General features: G+C 44.3%; 1 long non-coding RNA gene across 2 annotated transcripts in view; it reads left to right on the top strand.

Annotated features, from left to right (window-relative positions):
- LOC102009203 overlaps positions 1-9,960 on the top strand; it is a 34,126-nt gene extending 24,166 nt beyond the window's left edge. Inside the window, exon 5 of one of the 2 annotated variants that reach the window (XR_261367.2) lies at positions 9,573-9,960. This is a non-coding gene — a long non-coding RNA (uncharacterized LOC102009203). Of the gene's footprint in view, positions 1-757; positions 878-9,572 lie in introns of those variants that run through there. The other variant, XR_261366.2, reaches the window with a different exon arrangement.
- The last annotated feature ends 5,101 nt before the right edge of the window (positions 9,961-15,061 follow it).

The following is a 15,061-nucleotide window of genomic DNA, read 5'->3' as shown; positions in this document are numbered from 1 at the left end:
TTTAGTGTTTCTGTTTTAATATTGAGATCTGTGAACCATTTTGACTTGAGTTTGGTGCATGGTGATAGTTTGGTGCATAGTGATGAGTTTGGTGCACGTGGGTCTATTTTCAGTCTTTGGCAGGTAGCAAGCTAATTTTTCCAGCATTTATTAAAGAGGCTATCGTTCTTCCAGTGAGTTCTCCTAGATCTTGAAAGGAAAAAATGCAAATAGAAACTCGGAAAGAACATGTGACTTGCAAGATCACAGTGATCATTAGCAAAATATGGGATTGCCTTCAAATCCCATTGTTCCCAAAGAATCTCAACAAATACAGTAATAGCTCAAAGAATACTGTTATGCAGAGATGGCATTTACATATATAAATATGTATATTACTTAGGTCTCATTTTCAAAACCATGTTTTGAAATTAATTCTTTTCAAGCACAGGCAAGTCTTTTATTTAAAAAAGAAATTCAATGAAGAGCCTTCAGATACTGTTGTTCAAATTCTATGCGATATAATGGGATCTAGTCTGTTTAAAATGGTTTACCTAGTGAACTTTTATTATTGTATTACATTTGTTGAGAACCAACAAAGCAGTGAATGCAAAGCAAACTGAAAGGCATGAAATTGTAATCTAAATTTTGCCTCTTTCTATTGTGCTGATCAGTACAAAGAACTCGCTGTTTGGGTCAACATAGACATTCTTTTTCAGGACAGTTTGTAATTATCTTGCATGTCTTCTTTTGTTTCCTTGTCGCTTATGAAACTCAGTGTTTTCCTCCATGCCCTGCCTGGACACCAGCCACGCAGTTCCTCAACAGGTCTACATCACAATCCTTTGCCTACTTCACCAGGATTTCTTCCTGAACCAACACCAAATATCTTTGTAGCCCATATCCTTAAAAGGTAACTTCTTGTCATCCTAAGGGGAGGTTTTCCCACCACTTTCCTATCTTTTTATACTAGGTGTTCTGTTTAGATGAGAGCGGCGAGCCAGTATAATTTCCATGGCACAAGTACTAGAATCCATCTACTTTTGGATAAAAGTTGCCTTTCTGGGATTCAGCAGAGATTTTTCAAAAGTAGATCAGAATCGACTGGTCATTTAAACATCTCCCTGACTAATTTATACAAATACCACCACCATACCCCCCAAAATCTGGCCCTCTAATTAAGGAATTATCAGGAGGAAAGAGCACTACTGAAACGATAACCTTCCCTCTCCTCTGACCTCCTTGGTTTCTCACTCTAGCAATTTTATCACTGTCCTGAGCCTTGCCTTTTCCTCCACAGTGAATTGGCACCCTTCCTAGCTCAACAAGCTCTTCTCCCTAGTGTAAGGTTGGCTGCATATGCTGCAGGGCCCAGTGCAAAATGAACATGTGTGGCCCTGTGTTAAAAAGTGCCTAAGCATTTCAAGATGACGGCTGCAAAGCATTACCCCAAGTGTGGAGTCTTTCCAAGAACAAGCCCCTGTACTGCTGCACAGATCACAGCCTGAAGAAAGGCAACACTGGGATCAGTGGACTCTTTGGATAGGATTCAGAAATCTGCATATAAGAATTATTAAGTAAAGGAAATCCAAAAGTAATTTTCTCAGGAAAAGGTGGGTACAAGGAAATATTGCAGGAGAAAAGAAACGGCGTGAGGTGGGGATAAGGGAGAGCAATAGGACATGGCAGAGGTCGCAAGGCTGACCAGAAGACAGCCAGCGGGGTGCAGCGAAAGAAGAGCCAGAGAGAAAAGAGGTTCAGGAAGTGAGGCTGGGGGTCCATTTGCAGGAAGAAGTAAGCAATTGATTCAAAATCAGCTTTCCATCGAACACACTAAATTTAACAATCTATCACAGGGCCTGACAAATATTTGCTGAGGAGATGTGTACATGAACAAAGGCAAACACATTACTTATTAACCCTCACGCCTCAGAGATGTAATTTTCTAATCTGAAACCTGGCAACTCATTTTTTTCACAAGACATCCTGAGAAAACACTGATTTGACTGAGATCTGATTTGCAGGACTGAGCTCAGACTTCTCACACAGCAAGAAATTCAAAACATTTCTCGTAAACCGTCATATCACTTTGGGACATCAGTACGATTTGGGTACGAGATGAAACAAGCTGTCATGCACGAATCTCAACTCACTTGCCCAGAAACGAAGGGATGCTGAGGTGTTGTGCCACTTGCCACACCACTCTAAACTGGACCGTGCTGCTTCTTCTCTATTGAGTTGTGTGTTTAAGATGCTATCATTAAATAATATAAAGTAGTGATTAAGACTTTGAAACATATGTTCAGCATCCAAATTTGGGGAAACAAGCAGACAGGCCTGAGTTTGTTCATATGGAAGCACCAGCTTTTCAAGATAATGAGGGAGGGTAAACTGACATGGGTTTCGCTTGTGGTAATGGGAGAGCCTGTTCTCCCACAGAAAACAGCAGGAAATTTTAAATAAAAGCCCGACAACTACTCAAGTTGCCAAAAGCAGGCAGAAACTAGAGCACAGCGACCAGTGGAATCCTGACCCAGAGGAATGTGAGATGAATGCACCTTGCCTTGAATCACTAAATTTCATTACAGGGTCCAAAATAACTGATTCCCGTTATCAGAGCCAAGCCCTGCGATTGTTAAAAGCTGCCCAAGGGCAGTGATGGTGTCAGTTTACAAAACTGCTACTCCGGTTTTTAGCTACTTCTTTGCTTTTAGCCTATGGGAATTTCCATTATTTTCTTCAGCAGCCCATTTACAAAATTCATGGTTAGTTTGTGTGTGGCGTATTCACTCCTGCACCAGATGGTTTTCATGTCATAAAGTCCTCCATCTTACTAGAAACAGAAGAACTCACAACAGGTTTCCTGTCGAGCTGGTTTTTCTTTGTGTTCAGTCCCTCCAAAAACTCCCCCAACCCTAAAGCTCAGATACATCCTCTATGTGGCTGACACCCCAACTTTTATCTCAGATGCTTATGTTTTCCTTTAAACACCAGTCTACATTTTCATCTGTCTTTTAGAAATAATTTTTTCTTAAAAGTCTTATCTTGGCATTAAGTATTAGGCCCCCCAAAATTCCAGCTACCTGGTTTTTGCCAGTAAAGGAGTCCAAACACCTCCATTCTAGGCTGACCAGAGACTCCAAGCCCCATCCACCTCGCTATACTTTCACATCTGCTAAAAATATGTAATTATGGGTTAAGAAGGCCCAGTAAGCATGGCCACACCCCAAAGCCACCAGCGTGCTTCAGCTCTGTTCTTGACAGGCACCCACCACACCCTGTGCGTTCTCAAGCCTCCCGGCGTATGGTACAACTCTTATTCACGGAACCTCCCAGCCCCAAGGTGCCATTTTGCCCTTTTCCTTTCACAGCCCCCCTTTATGCACTTGACCCTTAAAGACTGCATAGCCTGTAGGAGAGTCACTGGTCTGGCCTAAGCGAAGGGCGGTCTCTCTCAGGTTGTTCTATTGCACTTGTACATTTGGGTTTTCCTCTTTTGTTTCCTAACAACCAGTCTTCCCCAGGGATTGTTTTCTAATTATTCTAGACAGCTAAGCCAGGTAGATTTTTTTTTGTTTTGTTTTCTCCAGTACCAGGAACCGAACTCACGACCTTGCGCATGCCAGGCAGGCGCTTTTGCCGCTGAGCTAAATCCCCAGCCCCTAAGCCAGGTAGAAATACTGTGGGCAGGAAGACGGGGCTGTGCTCTCAAGAAAGTAGGGGGAAAGATGTAAACTCATTACAACTGTAGCCGGAGGCGCATCTGCTGGGAGCCAGGTGTCAAGATAAACCAGAATAACAAATGAAGACAAAGCCCTCAGACTCCTCACCTCCTGAAAAGTTCTGTTTTTTCCATGCACACTTGTTACGTGACTTGCTTCACTGCTGGGTCAATATGACTTAGGCAACCATACCCGTAATCTTATTGGTTGATCATATCTGTAACCCACTTTGTACCCCATGGTTGTGCTCTACAAAAATTCCCCTGAAAGGTGGGGTCCTTGGCAACCCACTTTTGGCCCCCTCCTGCCTCTCAGGAGCTGTAACTCTTCTCTCCAATAAATATTGCTACTCTTAACCTCTACTGTTCCTAGAATTCATTCTTCAGTTCTAGAGAACAGGATCTCGGAGTATTGGATACCTAGCAGGTTATAATAATTGCCTTACATCATAATCATCTCCAAACAATTCCTGTCACTCTTCCCTTAACCTGTGGGTGACCAAAACCTTTCTGTCCCTCCTTCCCACAATTCTATGTCAGCTCTTTCTTCGTCATGCTACCAGCAACTCCCAGGCATAGGTCCTCACAATTTCCTGTTTAGATACTGCATTATTGTCTCTTTCATGCGCCTTCTTCTATGTCCTCAGCTCCTCAACTCTGCCGATAATGTTTCTTCCATCCTATCAATATTTCCCCTAACCTTAAACATCTGGCTGGAGGACAGCTTCTTCTGGGCATGTTCTCTGATAAACCAGGTCAGAGGTATCTCTTCCACTTCTGCACTTGGTCAGCACCAGCAACCTGGAATAAAGTCCTGCCGTGCTTGACCTCTTTGTGTCTTTGCCTAGCAGAAGGCTTTCAAAGGCCACGGGATCCCTGGTTCAGGAAATGTAGAAATGGAATCTTGTACAAGGAAGCAATCCAGAGCTGGGAATCAAGAAATATGCAAAATTGAACAAGACTTTTTGTTCTCCCAAGCCTCACTCCAGGACCAACCAGACCCAGGGGCCAAGTCCAGGCTCATTTCTCAACTTCCTTCTCATTCCAGTTCCACCCTTGCTCCAAGCCTGAGGACTTCCTGGTTACCTGGGGACTTCCTGGTTACCTGGGGACTTCCTGCTTACCCTGAGGGATTCCTGGTTATGGCATTTTCAGCCGCTAGCTTAAGTCAGCTTCAGTGGTTTCTATGAAGCATAGTACATGCCCCATGAGTTCTCCTTGATCAGCATACTTATCCAGCTCCGCTCACATCCTTACCCAGCTTCACCCCATGCTACTTCCCCCTGCTTACACACCAGCCATCCCCAGTGCAGTCATCCGAGTTCAAGGGTGACTTGCAGCTTCCTTCCTGAGCCGACTGGGCCCCTGCCTTCTGCAGTGGCCTTTCCTCATGTCCAGCAAAAGCTTATCTCAACTTTGAGACTCAGCTGCAATTACTTCCTCTCTGATGCTTGCCAGGACTTCCACCTCATCCCTCATGCATATACTGATCATGATTGGCTGTAGTGACATCCCTCCGAATTCCCGTTGTATCTAGCAGACAGTGTGGCCAGGACAGCACATACCATTTATTAAATGATTTTTACATGCCAAATACTGCTATAAATATTTTATCTGCATGAATTCACATGACCCTCATAACAAGCTTTTCAGATGGAGACTATGGATGAGAAAGCTAAGGAATTAAGTCATTTCCTCCAAGCCACAAAGGACCTAAGTGGTGGAACTGGGATTTGAACCCAGGGAGTCTGACTCCAGAACCTGAGCCATAATAAACTACACTGTCTCTTGTAAAATGTTGGTTAAATAATGCTTACACCAATGACAAGGTCTCCAGAATGGTAGAAAGTCGTCAGCTGTCCTTTTCCATATCTTTCCTTGCTCTCTTCAGCACATCCAAAGTAAACTCTTAACCCACATCTCTCCAAAAAGGTTCTCATCTGCATTAGTTCTCTTGGGAAAAGCAAAGGAATAACCAGCCTTGGACCAACAGAACTCTGGCATGAGCTGAATACATGAATAGTGGATAACAGAGACATTCCTGTAAGATGACTAAAACCAGCAAGTTTTCTTTTTTCTGACTGGACTGACTAGGATAGTACCTTGCAGAAATCCTAGATAGTATCAAGGAATTCAGAGCTGACCTTACAGGGGATGCTCCAACCCCTTAATGTAACGATGAGGCAACAGAGCCTCCCATTGGCAAAGCAACCAAACCCTCCAGCTGTCACACATGTAGTCCGTGATTCCCAGGCCAGAGTCAGAGGAGAAAAAAAGACTCCAAAACCTGTCAGCAAATCTTTCTCCGTGGGAACTCCCAATCCTGACATTTCCCCCGTTTTTGTAAAATAAAAGCTTGCTTTTCAGGAGTGTTAGTCTAGATTTAATTGCTCTACCTCTGACTCAGAATGATTACTTCTGGCTTCCATTTTCAAACTGGCGTGGATTCAAAGGATTCGTGGTGGCTGCATGACATCTTCTCGATGATTGTTCTTCTGTCTCACAAATGAAGATAGTACCTGTTTTCCTTACCAGCAGCTTTAGCAGAAGGGGAAAATGTGTTTTAACCAAATGTGTTTGCTTAAATAATAGAACTGATTATCAACAAATCCCTACCACCCTCTGTAGTTTCTTCTTAGGTAGATGAAACAACCAACTTGGTATTTTCCATTCCTAAAGCCTCCAGTTTTGTTAGATAAATAGATAAAACACATTTGAAGAGTTTGGGATCCTCTACCTTGTGAGACTTCTGAATAATTCAAGCCAGTACCAGTTTGGGAGAACATAAGTTACTCCACTGAGAGCTGTACTTGGATTAGACAAAACCATGTTAGGTTAGTTTCAAATGACTGGATAGCTCAGCCCAGACTGCCATAACAAAGCACCACGTTGGAGTGGCTTAAACACCAAAAATTTGTTTTCTCACAATTCTAGATGCTGGAAAACTATGTCTGGGTGCCAGTGTGGCCAGCATGGTCCTTACCTCTCTTTTGGCTCACAGATGGCCAGGGTAGAGGTGCTCTGGTGTCTCCATCCAAGGACACTGACCCCGTCATGGGGTTTCCACCTTCATGACCTCGGCTGAACCCAAAGGCTTTATCTCCAAATGCTGTCACATATGAATTTGGGGGACACAATTCAGCACATAGCATTCCACCTAGTACCTAGAATTCATAACCTCTTGCATGCAAAGCATATTCATTCTACTTCAATAACTCCAAGGGTCTCTTTTTGTCATCCACTTTAAAGCCTAAAGTCTCATCTAAATATTTAAATCAGATATAGGTGGAACTTGAGGCAGGAATTATTCTGAGGCAAACTGGGTAAGTTATGAACCAGCAAAATACAATGGTAGGACAGGCGTAGGAGAGACTTTCGTCAGATCCCTGAAAAGAGGGAGCAGAGGATGAAAGGGGTGACAGATCCTAAGCAAGCCCCATGTGTAGCAAGGAAGATTCCCCACCTTTCAAGCTCCCTGGGGAAGCAGCATCACTCCCACGGCTCCAGGCAGGGGTGCTGCCCTAGGGTTTTATCAGTTTATCTTCTGGAAGAATAGCACATGTTTACTGTCCTATTCTATCAAATCCAAGAAGTCCAAAGCCTTCTTTCATTTCTCCATTCCTGGAGAAACTTTAACTGGCTGTGTTTCTGCTCCTATAATTCCACAGACTCATTTTCGAGCGACAGTCCAGTTGCAACCCTGGCATTCTCTTCAGAGCACACTTTCTCATTTTTTACAATACCAATAGGCTGAGAATATTCGAAATGTAAATTCTGCTTCCTTTTCCCTAAACAATGTCTTATTCAATTACTCTCCTCCCTTTTACATTTTCCTCTAAGCAGTGGAAGGAACCAAGCCACTCCTTCAACACTTTGCTTAGAAATATCATCAGCTACATACTGTATTTCATTATCACAAGCTCTACCTTCCACAAAACACTAGAACACATTTCAGCCAAATTCTTTGTCACTTTCTGATGAGGATCACCTTTTCTCTCTAATAGCACAATCCTCATTTCCGTCTCGGACCTCACCAGAATTGCCATTTATGTATGCACCTCAAAATTCTTCCAATCTTTACTCATTAACCAGTTGCAAAGCCATCTCCACAGCTGTATTTGTTACAGTAATGCCCCACTGCCTCACTGCCGTGGGACCGATATTTGTTTTAGTTGGTGTATCAGTTAGATTTCACTAGAGGAGCAGATGTGATAAGGTGTGATGTGATATATAAGGGACTGGCAAAGTAGGCTTACGGTGGCCATCCGTGGGGTCAGGAGTGGAAGAGTACAAAATGGCCATCCATGTACAGGACAGCTGGAGGATCCAGGTGAAAGTTGAAGCCTGGAGTTGCCTGAAGGGTCTGATGTGGGAACATACTGGAAAGCCAGTCTTTGCTGGGAGCCTCAAGGACCTGGAGATGGACATCCAAATGTGATGGTGAGGCCTGGAGCTCCTCTGAAGAGGAAAAGAGACTTCCTGCCTCTTTCCCTTACTATTCCACCCAAGTTGCAAGCCTGTTGGTTGGTGCCACCCACGTCCAGCCTGGGTTTTCCCTCTTCAGTTTGCAGGCTACATGCCAAGCATCCACTGACTTACCCAGAACTATGCCAATCTATCACATCTATCACATCATATTCTAATCCATCCAAGTTGGCATCACAGTTAACTATCACAGTCAATGTTCTACAGAGAAGCAGAACCAATTAGAGATACATGGGTGAACAGATAGATGGATAGATTTATTATTAGGAATTATGTTATTATTATTATTTTTGGAGACAGGGTCTGGCTATGTAGTTCAGGCTGACCTTGAACTCAGTATGTAGCCCATGCTGGCCTTGAACTTGAAGTGATCCTCCTGCCTCAGCCACCCAAGTGCTGGGATTACAGGAGTGTACACTATGCCCAGTTTACCTCATGTTATTATGAAGGATGGGAACTCCCAAGATCTACAGTCCGCACAATAGTGACTCAGGAGAGCTGATGGTATAGTTCAAGCCTACAAGCTGGTAGTCTTGACATCCAAGAAGAGTCAATGGTTTAAATCTGAAGGCTAGAAAAGACCAATGTCTTAGCTAACGTAAGTAACCAGGAGGTGCTCTCTCTTATCCTTTTTGCTCTGCTCAGATCATATATTGATTGGTTGAGGCCCACCCACACGAGGGAGGTCAATTTGTTTCACTCAGCCTTCTGAAAACATACCCACAGTGCCATTTTTTTTCAGTGTTGGGGATAGGCCCCAGGGCTCTGCACATGCTAGACAATTGCCCCACCAAGGAGCTACATCCCCAGTGTTAGCATAATTTTTGACCAAATTTCTGGTCATATGACTCAGTCAATTTAACAGTAAAATTAAACATCACACTGACCCTCCTGTGTGTGACCCCAACGTTCAGCAACCACTGCAGCTTCCATAAAATAACCGCAGAATGTAACTGAAACAACCTCATTTTGGGCACAGACATAAAACAAGAGCTGTTTGATCTAAGATATTTTTTAGGCTGTTGCATATTATTTATCTAGAACTTACCTAACGGTACCTAGTGGTAAGAGAGATCAGATAGAAGAACGAAGGCTACTTCCCCTCTCTCTTTGTACTCTTACTCTCTGTCTCTCTCTACACAATCCTGACCGTGTAGTAAGATGATAGAGTAGCAGGAGGGAGAAGACAACACACTGTGAGAATCTACAATGACACAACAATAGTAATAATGACTAATGTTTATCGGATGCTTGCTAATTCCAGGAACTCTTCCTACTTAATTCTCTACCTTGTCCTTTACTGTGCCTGGCATTATACATTCCATATGCGATACTGCATTACCCTCCACCTAACTGATGAAGTAGGTCTTGTTATCCTGTTTTACAGATAAGGACACTCCCAGCATAAAACAACAAACAAGAAATGGAACTGCAGTTTCCATTCGCCATGCCTGAACTGGAAACCCCACGCTTTCCCACGTCTGTTGCCTGTTGCTGAGGAGGCCCATTAACACCAGCAACATTAGCAGAAATAACCCATCCCCGACTGGAAGACGCTTTCCTTTACTAGATACCAGAAAATGTGAGGGTCTCATCTTGGTTTCACTTCTCCTTTGCTTTATGACCTGAAGCATTTGCTTATTTTCTCTGTGACTCAGTTTCCTTCCCTGTAAGATGAGAATTACATCTGTCACACCCATGCCAACGTATTTAATGATAAATTCCAATAAATGATTGTGAAAGTGTTATAAAGAACACTGCACAAATTCAGGTATTAGGATATTGTATGTCTACAAAACACAGAAACAATCCACTTTTTTGTATGAGAGAGAGAAGAAATCTTTCTTCTATGCTTCCTCTATCTAATCTTCTTCACGTCCAGATGTTCAAATCAGGGAACAATTACCTCCTCAACATCAGAGGGCTTATACTCAGGATGCCTGGTCCAGCAGATGCTCAACCAATATTCATTTCCTCACATTGAGAGAGCAGGCATAGGAGATGTAGTCTGGTACCTGCTTATCAAGTGTCACAAGCAATCCATCTGCAGTGTCTTAAAAATAATCATCACCTCTGACCTTCTTGGTTGCAATTAGATTCAAAATCAAAACTACTGAGTATGGGGCAAAGAAACTATGCCTTGTGTCTCAGTCACCTTCTCCTTGCTAAGACACAATACCCGATGCCCACAACTTAAGGAAGGAGATGTTTATTTTGCTTCATGGTGGCAGTCATTTGATTTCAAGGCAGAAAACGGCATGGCAGAGGGGCAGAGAGGAGGAAAAGCTCTTTGTGTCACGGGTGATGGCACTTGGGAAGAAGAAAGAGAAGGAAGGAGCGTGGGAGGGAGATACCCTTCCAGCTCGCACTGCCAGCAACCTGCCTGTCCTGACCACGTCCCACTTCTCAACGTGACCCAGGCACCTGCCAGACACATGAGGTTCAGGGGCTGGAGGACATTTCAGATCCAAACGATACACTTACAAATGGTTTGTTACCTCGGTGCCAGCCCCAGGATCCAGGACATGTCCCTCGGGGAAATGGTCTTCTTTTGTGGGTGGAACTTCATTTTCTTTTCTAACCTGGAGTGCAAATCATTTATAGTGGACTCCTGACTTATGAATTCAATTCATTAGCGAGGGCTGGTTGTAACTCAAATTGGTTGTAAGTCAAGACTATTTTTCCCATAAGAAATCATGGAAATACCCATAATGCATTCCAAACCCCACAAAGCACTCCTTAACTGACCTTTTCATTATAAAAAGTGTTGTATAATGTGCATTATTTACCAGAAACACCAATAATTTCCCTAGTGTAGTCACCAAAAAGTTACAAATGTTTATCAGAAACAATTTCATACTGCACTCAACATTCAAGTTGACACCTTTGGCTTGCAGGAAGGGAGGATGGAGTGGAAGGTGGGCGTTGTTCGGGAGGAGAGTCCCCTTCCATAAGAACATCAGGAATCTGGCTCTCTGGGGTCCTTTCTGTCTTGGGAAGAGTCTGTAGCCCATTAGGACCTGCTTCTGGCTCACTAGGTACCAACCTTTTCAGAATTAAAAACAGATCTAAAGCTATCTGTTTCTCTTTACCATCCCTATCTTCCTTAGCTTCTTTTCTAGCTTTACTGGGGCCATTTTGATAGCAGTAATCATAGCGATTATATAAAGCAGTGAAACATGTCCCCAGACACGTGCATCTGGGCTCAGACTGGTGCCTACGTACACTGACATACGCTTACGTACAAGTTGCTCAATTTTCACCAGTCTTTGTTTACAACTACACAAGTGGCTGGCATTTGGGTTAAAAGCTAAGACTTTGGTCATAAGTTAAACCTAAAATTCTAGTTGTAACCCAAATTGTTCATTTGTCAGGCCAGTCGTAACTCAAGGGTCCACTGTATTTGGCTACAAAAGTTCCTTTCTTTGCGTGTCTCACGTTCCTCACTTCATAAATCTTCAAGAGGTGTCAAGGCCACAGAAAGCAGCAGCTATTTTAGTGAGTCTGAAATGATCCCCTAAAGGCTTGTCACCTAGACACATTAAGAATGGCCTTTAGATTTCTGCCCCAAGATCCTGAGAAAGCCTAAGAGCGAACACACCACGGCTGTCTGATTTGGTCGGTCCTTTCTGTCCCCCGGTTACTGTTCATTTACAACTCTTTTTTTCGGTCCCCTGTGGCTGGGATGAGAGTGATCACCCCAGCAGAGATGCCACATCCCACAGGAGGATGGGCCATGAGAGAAAGCCTTGCTCCCAGGCAGCGAGGCTTCTAAGACGTATTTTTCTTTCTTCTCATTTACTAGTAGGAAAGTACGCTCGGGAGGAAAATAAGATAAACAATAGTAACTCGAATTTCCCCTAACCTAGGTGTTTTGTGCTATTTTGTATTTACTTTTCCCAGGTCCCAGATAATGTTTTGTCTTGATTTCTGTCTTACATCCCTCTGGCTGAAATAGGTTGAAGTCTTAAAATAGATTAAAAATAGCTCATTTGGGTAGAAACAAAGTATCTTTATTTTGTTTTCTTAATAAATGGGAGGTTGAAAACAAGAGCTGGACGCTGTCTCTGAAATCAAGCCCCTGTTTGTCTATAGTACAGACACGACCTTACCAGTTCTACTTCCCTCTCACACTCCATCTGCTCGGCACTCCAAAGGTGGGTCTGCCCTAACCCTCAGCACTGCCCTCCCGTGGGAAGATGTGGCGGAAGACAGTGTCGACTGTGCTTGGCTCACTTCCTTTATGCCGCAGTCTTGCTTGATGTTGCAGAGTTGACCTTCTCTTTGAAGTTGGGATCTCCCAAGGGCTGTGTACTACCTACGTCATTCGTGTTTTCCCACCAAGATCCAATACAGTATCTGTCGCGTAGGAGACACTCAATTACAAATATGTGGGGCTTGAATGACTGAATGAAAACACTTTGCAAAGTACAGATGACAAGTTTTCAGAGGGCTGTTAGGCTCGATCACTAGCATCTGCATGCTGTCATTCACCACCAGCAGTCTTGCCCAGATGTTCCACACTTTGAGTCCATGCTAGGCAACTGATAGGCAGATAGGTCCATCTCCTATGAGACAGCGGCTGTCTGGAGACCAAGCTAGGCATTTCCAGTCAGTAGTTCCGGACCCAGGATAGAGCCATGTGTCAATTTACACTTCCTAAACAGTACCCTGGGGCTGGAGAAGCAACACAACCAATATCCCTAGTCAGGTCTGGCTCCTGGGCCTGAAGGAGCGTTGCAAACATACTCGAAGGGGAAACTTCATTATTACCCTCTTATGGCTGGAATAAGAAATGTGCCCCCAAAGGCTCATATGCTCAGAATGGGGCTTTGGAAAGTGATGAGATCATGGGCGTGCTAAGTGGATTAATCCATTGATGAATTCATAGCAGGACATACTGCTAGGAGGCGGGGCCTGATGGGAGGAAGAGGTCACCTACAGGTTCATGTGTGACCTGGAAGCTTGCATCCTATCACCTGCCCCTTCTTCTCCCTCTGATTCCTCCTCTGTGCTGTGCTTCCCAGCTGCCATAAGGTGAGCAGCTTTCCTCCACCGGGCCCTTCCGCCATGATGTTACCATCTTGGAGCCAGCTGACCATGGACCGAAGCCTCAGAAACCGTGAGCTAAAATAAACCTCTCCTTAAAGTTGTGGGTGTTGGTTATTTTGTCTCAGTAACAGCAAAGCTGACTCTAACCATCTTGCCTGTTCAAGGTTAAGATGTTGATATATTTAAGAAATGAAGAATTTGTTTGACATCTGTGGAAACACTGAAAGAAAAAATGAGATAAGAATGACTTCCGGAGATAAGAATGACTAAACATTTTCTTCATAAATGTAGCACCTTTGAAGAGATGCACACACAGAAAGGAAAATTTAGTTCAAATTTTCTTGTCACTTCAATATTTTCTATTTTGGGTTCAAACCTAAAGAACAAAGAGGTAAGTAATATCTGAGGTAATTATGGTCTAACTAGGAGCAGCACAGGCCCCAGACTTCCCAAGGAATTCAACCCAAAGAGGAACAGAGCCTCTGACTTAGCAACGCTGAAATGTTGGGGTCTAGTGAGTTGGCCCTGATTCTGAGCAGGTGCAAGCTCTCTGGCCATTTGCTGACGCGCAATGTGCAGGAGAGGAGACAAAAAGCCAGGAGAAGGACTGGGTGCTGAGAGGCTCCCCGAGGCTCCTGTTGCTAGGGAACCACTTCCTCTGTGTTCACACGCAGCTAACTCAGGCCATTCAGATATCACTAGAATAATTTTCCTGTGCTTCGTTGGCTATGCTGTGTGTGTGTGGGGTGGGTAGCTCTCCAACCTTGGACGTCATGGTAACACCAAGCCCAAGCCCAGCTTTTCCAGCCAAAGCAAAGAGCCAAGGGTGCAGGAGAGAACAAGACTGAATGTGCATCTTGTTTGGATTCAGAGAGACAGACAACTTAACCGTCTGCCTTTACCCAGGTGCGGGTAGAGGCAGACACACACACACACACACACACACACACACACACACACACGCACACACACACACACACACAAGATTTTATCAATTCCTTGAGAGCCAAGACATTGTTTTCATCATCTTTAATACTCACGACGTCTGACATGATGCTGTTCAAACAGTTCTCCAAGTTCATTGAATTCAGTCTCTTCGTTCGATAAAGAGTTTATAAGGTCTGGCTCTGTGTGCGCAGTGTAGGGTGCCATGGTGGAGACACCAACACACAGAGACACTCTCCTGCTCAGGGAGGTCCCAGATCTCCCAGGAGAAGCACAGTGAAGCTCAGTTTGGGCCGCAAGTACCAGTAACACGAAGGGCAGAGATGCAGATGAGATAGCAGCTTTCCTTCCTCGTTCTGACACTCAAAGGCAGCCCAGAGTCGGTGTTATTGCCCCACGGTCATCGGAAACCCAGCCTTGGCCTGCATTTTCTCCCCACGATCCTCAGCACATGGTTGCGTCTTCGAGTCCCCACGTGGGCCCAGGTGGCTACGTGCCGTCCCGTCACTGTTCCAGACGGGAAGCAGGAGGAGGCGGCTTCCTGGCCAGAAGCTCCACGGTGGTAGACGACACATTTTGAAGTCTTTCTAGTGACAACGTCTATGTCTCTTTGGGGCTGTGAGGTCAGCCCTGTTTGAATGTAGTTACTTTTCTTTTTTCATTATGAAGGTTATAGAACCTCATCATCATAAATTTGAAAAACAGATATGCTTAGCTAATTCCAATACCGCCTTAAGATCCCAGACACGGACTCCACGGTGAGGTGCGAGGGGCGGAGGCTGAGAGCAGGGCTCCTCCTGCGCTGTCCCACTCTGTCTCCTGCCGCTTGCGAGGCTGGGCCTCTGCTTTATATCCTGTACTCAGAATGGCAGCCAACAA

Source organism: Chinchilla lanigera, unplaced genomic scaffold (assembly GCF_000276665.1).
Source record: "Chinchilla lanigera isolate Chin_1 unplaced genomic scaffold, ChiLan1.0 scaffold00028, whole genome shotgun sequence".
In the NCBI taxonomy this organism is placed as follows: domain Eukaryota; kingdom Metazoa; phylum Chordata; class Mammalia; order Rodentia; family Chinchillidae; genus Chinchilla; species Chinchilla lanigera.
The sequence above is the reverse complement of the archived record's forward strand: the minus strand, read 5'-3'. Positions and strand labels throughout refer to the sequence as shown.